Genomic DNA, 10,210 nt, shown 5'->3' with positions numbered 1-10,210 from the left:
CACTGAAACAGTCTATTAAACCTGGTTTCGATCAATATTTCAGAGAATAATTCATGTTAGGTCTAGGTTAGGTCTGGGATTTGCCCTCATCAGGCTCACAGTTTCGCGTTTTCACATATTCTTGTTGAACAGATCCTGGGTTTTGTCTGGTTTGGATCACGAAGTAGTGTGGTACCACACTGAAACAGTCCATTAAACCCGGTTTCGCTCAATATTTTAGAGGATAACGCATGTTAGGTCTAGGTTAGGTCTGGGATTTGCTCTCATCAGGCTCATTCTTTCGCATATTTCTCATACTTGATGGCTAGATCCTGGGCTTTTTCTGGATGGCATCACGTAGTAATGTAGTACCACACTGAAACAGTCAATGAAACCTGGTTTCCACCACTATTTTAGAGGACAACGCAAGTTAGGTCTAGGTACGGCCTGAGATTTTCACTGATCAGACTCATACTTTCGCATTCTTCACATACTTGTTGAACGGATCCTGGGTTTTTTCTGGTTTGGATCACGTAGTAATGAGGTACCACACTGAAACGGTCTATTAAACCTAGTTTCGATCAATATTTTAGAGGATAACGCAAGTTATGTCTGGGATAGGTCTGGGATTTGTCCTCATCAGGCTCATACTTTCGCGTTTTTCACATACTTGTTGAACAGATCATGGGTTTTTTCTGGTTTGGGTCACGTAGTAGTGTGATACCACACTGAAACAGTCGATTAAACCTGGTTTCGATCAATATTTCAGAGGATAACGCATGTTAGGTCTAGGTTAGCCCTGGGATTTTCACTCTTCAGACTCATACTTTCGCATTCTTCACATACTTGTTGAACTGATCCCGGGTTTTTTCTGGTTTGGATCACGTAGTAATGTGGTACCACACTGAAACAGTCGATTAAACCTGGTTTCGATCAATATTTTAGAGGATAACGCATGTTAGGTCTAGGTTAGCCCTGGGATTTTCACTCATCAGACTCATACTTTCGCATTCCCCACATACTTGTTGAACAGATCCTGGGTTTTTTCTGGTTTGGATCACGTAGTAATGTGGTACCACACTGAAACAGTCGATTAAACCTAGTTTCGATCAATATTTTAGAGGATAACGCAAGTTAGGTCTGGGACAGGTCTGGAATTTGACCTCATCAGACTCATACTTTCGCACACTTCACATACTCCTTGAACAGATCCTGGGTTTTTTCTGGTTTGGATCACGTAGTAATGTGGTACCACACTGAAACAGTCGATTAAACCAGGTTTCGATCAATATTTTAGAGGATAACGCATGTTAGGTCTAGGTTAGGCCTGGGATTTTCACTCATCAGACTCATACTTTCGCATTCTTCACATACTTGTTGAACGGATCCTGGGCTGTTTCTGGATTGTATCACGTAGTAATGTGGTACCACGCTGAAACAGTCAATTAAACCTGGTTTCGATCAATATTTTAGAGGATAACGCAAGTTAGGTCTGGGATAGGTCTAGGATTTGCCCTGATCAGGCTCTTACTGTCGCATATTTCTTATACTTCATCGCTAGATCCTGGGCTATTTCTGGACTAGATCACGTACTAAAGTGGTACCACACTGAAACATTCAATGAAACCTGGTCTGGATAAATATTTTAGAGGATAACGCATCTTAGGTCTGGGTTAGGTGTAAGATTTGCCCTCATCAGGCTCACAGTTTCGCGTTTTTCACATTCTCGATGAACAGATCCTGGGTTTTGTCTGGTTTGGATCACGAAGTAGTGTGGTACCACACTGAAAGAGTCCATTAAACCTGGTTTCGCTCAATATTTTAGAGGATAACGCATGTTAGGTCTAGGTTAGGTCTGGGATTTGCTCTCATCAGGCTCATTCTTTCGCATATTTCTCATACTTGATGGCTAGATCCTGGGCTTTTTCTGGATTGCATCACGTAGTAATGTAGTACCACACTGAAACAGTCAATGAAACCTGGTTTCCATCACTATTTTAGAGGACAACGCAAGTTAGGTCTGGGATATGTCTGGGATTTGCCCTCATCAGGCTCATACTTTCGCGTTTTTCACATAATTGTTGAACAGATCCTGGGTTTTTTCTGGTTTGGATCACGTAGTAGTGTGGTACCACACTGAAACAGTCCATTAAACCTCGTTTGGATCAATATTTTAGGGGATAACGCATGTTAGGTCTAGGTTAGGTCTGGGATTTTCTCTCATCAGACTCATACTTTCGCATTCTTCACATACTTGTTGAACGGATCATGGGTTTTTTCTGGTTTGGATCACGTAGTAATGTGGGACCACACTGAAACAGTCTATTAAACCTGGTTTCGATCAATATTTCAGAGAATAATTCATGTTAGGTCTAGGTTAGGTCTGGGATTTGCCCTCATCAGGCTCACAGTTTCGCGTTTTCACATATTCTTGTTGAACAGATCCTGGGTTTTGTCTGGTTTGGATCACGAAGTAGTGTGGTACCACACTGAAACAGTCCATTAAACCCGGTTTCGCTCAATATTTTAGAGGATAACGCATGTTAGGTCTAGGTTAGGTCTGGGATTTGCTCTCATCAGGCTCATTCTTTCGCATATTTCTCATACTTGATGGCTAGATCCTGGGCTTTTTCTGGATGGCATCACGTAGTAATGTAGTACCACACTGAAACAGTCAATGAAACCTGGTTTCCACCACTATTTTAGAGGACAACGCAAGTTAGGTCTAGGTACGGCCTGAGATTTTCACTGATCAGACTCATACTTTCGCATTCTTCACATACTTGTTGAACGGATCCTGGGTTTTTTCTGGTTTGGATCACGTAGTAATGAGGTACCACACTGAAACGGTCAATTAAACCTAGTTTCGATCAATATTTTAGAGGATAACGCAAGTTATGTCTGGGATAGGTCTGGGATTTGTCCTCATCAGGCTCATACTTTCGCGTTTTTCACATACTTGTTGAACAGATCATGGGTTTTTTCTGGTTTGGGTCACGTAGTAGTGTGATACCACACTGAAACAGTCGATTAAACCTGGTTTCGATCAATATTTCAGAGGATAACGCATGTTAGGTCTAGGTTAGCCCTGGGATTTTCACTCTTCAGACTCATACTTTCGCATTCTTCACATACTTGTTGAACTGATCCCGGGTTTTTTCTGGTTTGGATCACGTAGTAATGTGGTACCACACTGAAACAGTCGATTAAACCTGGTTTCGATCAATATTTTAGAGGATAACGCATGTTAGGTCTAGGTTAGCCCTGGGATTTTCACTCATCAGACTCATACTTTCGCATTCCCCACATACTTGTTGAACAGATCCTGGGTTTTTTCTGGTTTGGATCACGTAGTAATGTGGTACCACACTGAAACAATCGATTAAACCTAGTTTCGATCAATATTTTAGAGGATAACGCAAGTTAGGTCTGGGACAGGTCTGGAATTTGACCTCATCAGACTCATACTTTCTCACACTTCACATACTCCTTGAACAGATCCTGGGTAATTATCTGGTTTGGATCACATAGTAATGTGGTACCACACTGAAACAGTCGATTAAACCAGGTTTCGATCAATATTTTTGAGGATAACGCATGTTAGGTCTAGGTTAGGCCTGGGATTTTCACTCATCAGACTCAACCTTTCGCATTCTTCACATACTTGTTGAACGGATCCTGGGTTTTTTCTGGTTTGGATCACGAAGTAATGTGGTACCACACTGAAACAGTCGATTAAACCTAGTTTCGATCAATATTTTAGAGGATAACGCAAGTTAGGTCTGGGACAGGTCTGGAATTTGACCTCATCAGACTCATACTTTCGCACACTTCACGTACTCCTTGAACAGATCCTGGGTAATTTTCTGGTTTGGATCACATAGTAATGTGGTACCACACTGAAACAGTCGATTAAACCAGGATTCGATGAATATTTTTGAGGATAACGCATGTTAGGTCTAGGTTAGGCCTGGGATTTTCACTCATCAGAGTCATACTTTCGCATTCTTCACATACTTGTTGAACGGATCCTGGGTTTTTTCTGGTTTGGATCACGAAGTAATGTGGGACCACACTGAAACAGTCAATTAAACCTGGTTTCGATCAATATTTTAGAGAATAATTCATGTTAGGTCTAGGTTAGGTCTGGGATTTGCTCTCATCAGGCTCATTCTTTCGCATATTTCTCATACTTCAAGGCTAGATCCTGTGCTTTTTCTGGATTGCATCACGTAGTAATGAAGTACAGCACTGAAACAGTCAATTAAACCTGGTTTCCATGAATATCTTAGAGGACAACGCAAGTTAGGTCTGGGATATGTCTGGGATTTGCCCTCATCAGGCTCATACTTTCGCGTTTTTCACATACTTGTTGAACAGATCCTGGGTTTTTTCTGGTTTGGATCACGTAGTAGTGTGGTACCACACTGAAGCAGTCCATTAAACCTGGTTTGGATCAATATTTTAGAGGGTAACGCATGTTAGGTCTAGGTTAGGTCTGGGATTTTCACTCATCAGACTCATACTTTCGCATTCTTCACATACTTGTTGAACGGATCCTGGGTTTTTTCTGGTTTGGATCACGTAGTAATGTGGTACCACACTGAAACGGTCGATTAAACCTGGTTTCGATGAATATTTTAGGGGATAACGCAAGTTAGGTCTGGGATAGGTCTGGGATTTGACCTCATCAGACTCATACTTTCGCACACTTCACATACTCCTTGAACAGATCCTGGGTTATTTTCTGGTTTGGATCACACAGTAATGTGGTACCACACTGAAACTGTCGATTAAACCAGGTTTCGATCAATATCTTAGAGGATAACGCATGTTAGGTCTAGGTTAGGCCTGGGATTTTCACTCATCAGGCTCATACTTTCGCATTCTTCACATACTTGTTGAACGGATCCTGGGTTTTTTCTGGTTTGGATCACGAAGTAATGTGGGACCACACTGAAACAGTCAATTAAACCTGGTTTCGATCAATATTTTAGAGAATAATTCATGTCAGGTCTAGGTTAGATCTGGGATTTGCTCTCATCAGGCTCATTCTTTCGCATATTTCTCATACTTCAAGGCTAGATCCTGTGCTTTTTCTGGATTGTATCACGTAGTAATGTGGTACCACACTGAAACATTCAATTAAACCTAGTCTTGATAAATATTTTAGAGGATAACGCATGTTATGTTAGGGTTAGGTCTATGATTTGCTCTCATCAGGCTCATTCTTTCGCAGATTTCTCATACTTCATGGCTAGATCCTGGACTGTTTCTGGATTGTATCACGTAGTAATGTCGTACCACGCTGAAACAGTCGATTAAACCTGGTTTCGATCAATATTTTAGAGGATAACGCAAGTTAAGTCTGGGATAGGTCTGGGATTTGACCTCATCAGACTCTTACTTTCGCGTTTTTCACATACTTGTTGAACAGATCCTGGGTTTTTTCTGGTTTGGATCACGTAGTAGTGGGGTAACACACTGAAACAGTCCATTAAATCTGGTTGCTATCAATATCTTAGAGGATAACACATGCTAGGTCTGGATTAGGTCTAGGATTTGCCCTCATCAGGCTCATTCTTTCGCATATTTCTCAAACTTGATGGCTAGATCCTGGGCTTTTTCTGGATAGTGTCACGTAGTAATGTGGTACCACACTGAAACAATCAATTAAACCTGGTCTTGATAAATATTTTAGAGGATAACGCATGTTAGGTCTGGGTTAGGTATAGGATTTGCCCTCGTCAGGCTCATACTTTCGCATATTTCTCATACTTCAAGGCTAGATCCTGGGCTGTTTCTGGATTGTATCACATAGTAATGTGGTACCACACTGAAACAGTCGATTAAACCAGGTTTCGATCAATATTTTAGAGGATAACGCAAGTCAGGTCTGGGATAGGTCTGGGATTTGCCCTCATCAGGCTCAGACTTTCGCGTTTTTCACATACTTGTTGAACAGATCCTGGGTTTTTTCTGGTTTGGATCACGTAGTAATGAGGTACCACACTGAAACGGTCTATTAAACCTAGTTTCGATCAATATTTTAGAGGATAACGCAAGTCAGGTCTGGGATAGGTCTGGGATTTGCCCTCATCAGGCTCAGACTTTCGCGTTTTTCACATACTTGTTGAACAGATCCTGGGTTTTTTCTGGTTTGGATCACGAAGTAGTGTGGTACCACACTGAAACAGTCCATTAAACCCGGTTTCGCTCAATATTTTAGAGGATAACGCATGTTAGGTCTAGGTTAGGTCTGGGATTTGCTCTCATCAGGCTCATTCTTTCGCATATTTCTCATACTTGATGGCTAGATCCTGGGCTTTTTCTGGATGGCATCACGTAGTAATGTAGTACCACACTGAAACAGTCAATGAAACCTGGTTTCCACCACTATTTTAGAGGACAACGCAAGTTAGGTCTAGGTACGGCCTGAGATTTTCACTGATCAGACTCATACTTTCGCATTCTTCACATACTTGTTGAACGGATCCTGGGTTTTTTCTGGTTTGGATCACGTAGTAATGAGGTACCACACTGAAACGGTCTATTAAACCTAGTTTCGATCAATATTTTAGAGGATAACGCAAGTTATGTCTGGGATAGGTCTGGGATTTGTCCTCATCAGGCTCATACTTTCGCGTTTTTCACATACTTGTTGAACAGATCATGGGTTTTTTCTGGTTTGGGTCACGTAGTAGTGTGATACCACACTGAAACAGTCGATTAAACCTGGTTTCGATCAATATTTCAGAGGATAACGCATGTTAGGTCTAGGTTAGCCCTGGGATTTTCACTCTTCAGACTCATACTTTCGCATTCTTCACATACTTGTTGAACTGATCCCGGGTTTTTTCTGGTTTGGATCACGTAGTAATGTGGTACCACACTGAAACAGTCGATTAAACCTGGTTTCGATCAATATTTTAGAGGATAACGCATGTTAGGTCTAGGTTAGCCCTGGGATTTTCACTCATCAGACTCATACTTTCGCATTCCCCACATACTTGTTGAACAGATCCTGGGTTTTTTCTGGTTTGGATCACGTAGTAATGTGGTACCACACTGAAACAGTCGATTAAACCTAGTTTCGATCAATATTTTAGAGGATAACGCAAGTTAGGTCTGGGACAGGTCTGGAATTTGACCTCATCAGACTCATACTTTCGCACACTTCACATACTCCTTGAACAGATCCTGGGTTTTTTCTGGTTTGGATCACGTAGTAATGTGGTACCACACTGAAACAGTCGATTAAACCAGGTTTCGATCAATATTTTAGAGGATAACGCATGTTAGGTCTAGGTTAGGCCTGGGATTTTCACTCATCAGACTCATACTTTCGCATTCTTCACATACTTGTTGAACGGATCCTGGGCTGTTTCTGGATTGTATCACGTAGTAATGTGGTACCACGCTGAAACAGTCAATTAAACCTGGTTTCGATCAATATTTTAGAGGATAACGCAAGTTAGGTCTGGGATAGGTCTAGGATTTGCCCTGACCAGGCTCTTACTGTCGCATATTTCTTATACTTCATCGCTAGATCCTGGGCTATTTCTGGACTAGATCACGTACTAAAGTGGTACCACACTGAAACATTCAATGAAACCTGGTCTGGATAAATATTTTAGAGGATAACGCATCTTAGGTCTGGGTTAGGTGTAAGATTTGCCCTCATCAGGCTCACAGTTTCGCGTTTTTCACATTCTCGATGAACAGATCCTGGGTTTTGTCTGGTTTGGATCACGAAGTAGTGTGGTACCACACTGAAAGAGTCCATTAAACCTGGTTTCGCTCAATATTTTAGAGGATAACGCATGTTAGGTCTAGGTTAGGTCTGGGATTTGCTCTCATCAGGCTCATTCTTTCGCATATTTCTCATACTTGATGGCTAGATCCTGGGCTTTTTCTGGATTGCATCACGTAGTAATGTAGTACCACACTGAAACAGTCAATGAAACCTGGTTTCCATCACTATTTTAGAGGACAACGCAAGTTAGGTCTGGGATATGTCTGGGATTTGCCCTCATCAGGCTCATACTTTCGCGTTTTTCACATAATTGTTGAACAGATCCTGGGTTTTTTCTGGTTTGGATCACGTAGTAGTGTGGTACCACACTGAAACAGTCCATTAAACCTCGTTTGGATCAATATTTTAGGGGATAACGCATGTTAGGTCTAGGTTAGGTCTGGGATTTTCTCTCATCAGACTCATACTTTCGCATTCTTCACATACTTGTTGAACGGATCATGGGTTTTTTCTGGTTTGGATCACGTAGTAATGTGGGACCACACTGAAACAGTCTATTAAACCTGGTTTCGATCAATATTTCAGAGAATAATTCATGTTAGGTCTAGGTTAGGTCTGGGATTTGCCCTCATCAGGCTCACAGTTTCGCGTTTTCACATATTCTTGTTGAACAGATCCTGGGTTTTGTCTGGTTTGGATCACGAAGTAGTGTGGTACCACACTGAAACAGTCCATTAAACCCGGTTTCGCTCAATATTTTAGAGGATAACGCATGTTAGGTCTAGGTTAGGTCTGGGATTTGCTCTCATCAGGCTCATTCTTTCGCATATTTCTCATACTTGATGGCTAGATCCTGGGCTTTTTCTGGATGGCATCACGTAGTAATGTAGTACCACACTGAAACAGTCAATGAAACCTGGTTTCCACCACTATTTTAGAGGACAACGCAAGTTAGGTCTAGGTACGGCCTGAGATTTTCACTGATCAGACTCATACTTTCGCATTCTTCACATACTTGTTGAACGGATCCTGGGTTTTTTCTGGTTTGGATCACGTAGTAATGAGGTACCACACTGAAACGGTCAATTAAACCTAGTTTCGATCAATATTTTAGAGGATAACGCAAGTTATGTCTGGGATAGGTCTGGGATTTGTCCTCATCAGGCTCATACTTTCGCGTTTTTCACATACTTGTTGAACAGATCATGGGTTTTTTCTGGTTTGGGTCACGTAGTAGTGTGATACCACACTGAAACAGTCGATTAAACCTGGTTTCGATCAATATTTCAGAGGATAACGCATGTTAGGTCTAGGTTAGCCCTGGGATTTTCACTCTTCAGACTCATACTTTCGCATTCTTCACATACTTGTTGAACTGATCCCGGGTTTTTTCTGGTTTGGATCACGTAGTAATGTGGTACCACACTGAAACAGTCGATTAAACCTGGTTTCGATCAATATTTTAGAGGATAACGCATGTTAGGTCTAGGTTAGCCCTGGGATTTTCACTCATCAGACTCATACTTTCGCATTCCCCACATACTTGTTGAACAGATCCTGGGTTTTTTCTGGTTTGGATCACGTAGTAATGTGGTACCACACTGAAACAATCGATTAAACCTAGTTTCGATCAATATTTTAGAGGATAACGCAAGTTAGGTCTGGGACAGGTCTGGAATTTGACCTCATCAGACTCATACTTTCTCACACTTCACATACTCCTTGAACAGATCCTGGGTAATTATCTGGTTTGGATCACATAGTAATGTGGTACCACACTGAAACAGTCGATTAAACCAGGTTTCGATCAATATTTTTGAGGATAACGCATGTTAGGTCTAGGTTAGGCCTGGGATTTTCACTCATCAGACTCATACTTTCGCATTCTTCACATACTTGTTGAACGGATCCTGGGTTTTTTCTGGTTTGGATCACGAAGTAATGTGGTACCACACTGAAACAGTCGATTAAACCTAGTTTCGATCAATATTTTAGAGGATAACGCAAGTTAGGTCTGGGACAGGTCTGGAATTTGACCTCATCAGACTCATACTTTCGCACACTTCACGTACTCCTTGAACAGATCCTGGGTAATTTTCTGGTTTGGATCACATAGTAATGTGGTACCACACTGAAACAGTCGATTAAACCAGGATTCGATGAATATTTTTGAGGATAACGCATGTTAGGTCTAGGTTAGGCCTGGGATTTTCACTCATCAGAGTCATACTTTCGCATTCTTCACATACTTGTTGAACGGATCCTGGGTTTTTTCTGGTTTGGATCACGAAGTAATGTGGGACCACACTGAAACAGTCAATTAAACCTGGTTTCGATCAATATTTTAGAGAATAATTCATGTTAGGTCTAGGTTAGGTCTGGGATTTGCTCTCATCAGGCTCATTCTTTCGCATATTTCTCATACTTCAAGGCTAGATCCTGTGCTTTTTCTGGATTGCATCACGTAGTAATGAA

Source organism: Colletes latitarsis, unplaced genomic scaffold (assembly GCF_051014445.1).
Source record: "Colletes latitarsis isolate SP2378_abdomen unplaced genomic scaffold, iyColLati1 scaffold0006, whole genome shotgun sequence".
NCBI classification, from domain to species: Eukaryota; Metazoa; Arthropoda; class Insecta; order Hymenoptera; family Colletidae; genus Colletes; species Colletes latitarsis.
Note: the sequence above shows the minus strand (reverse complement) of the source record.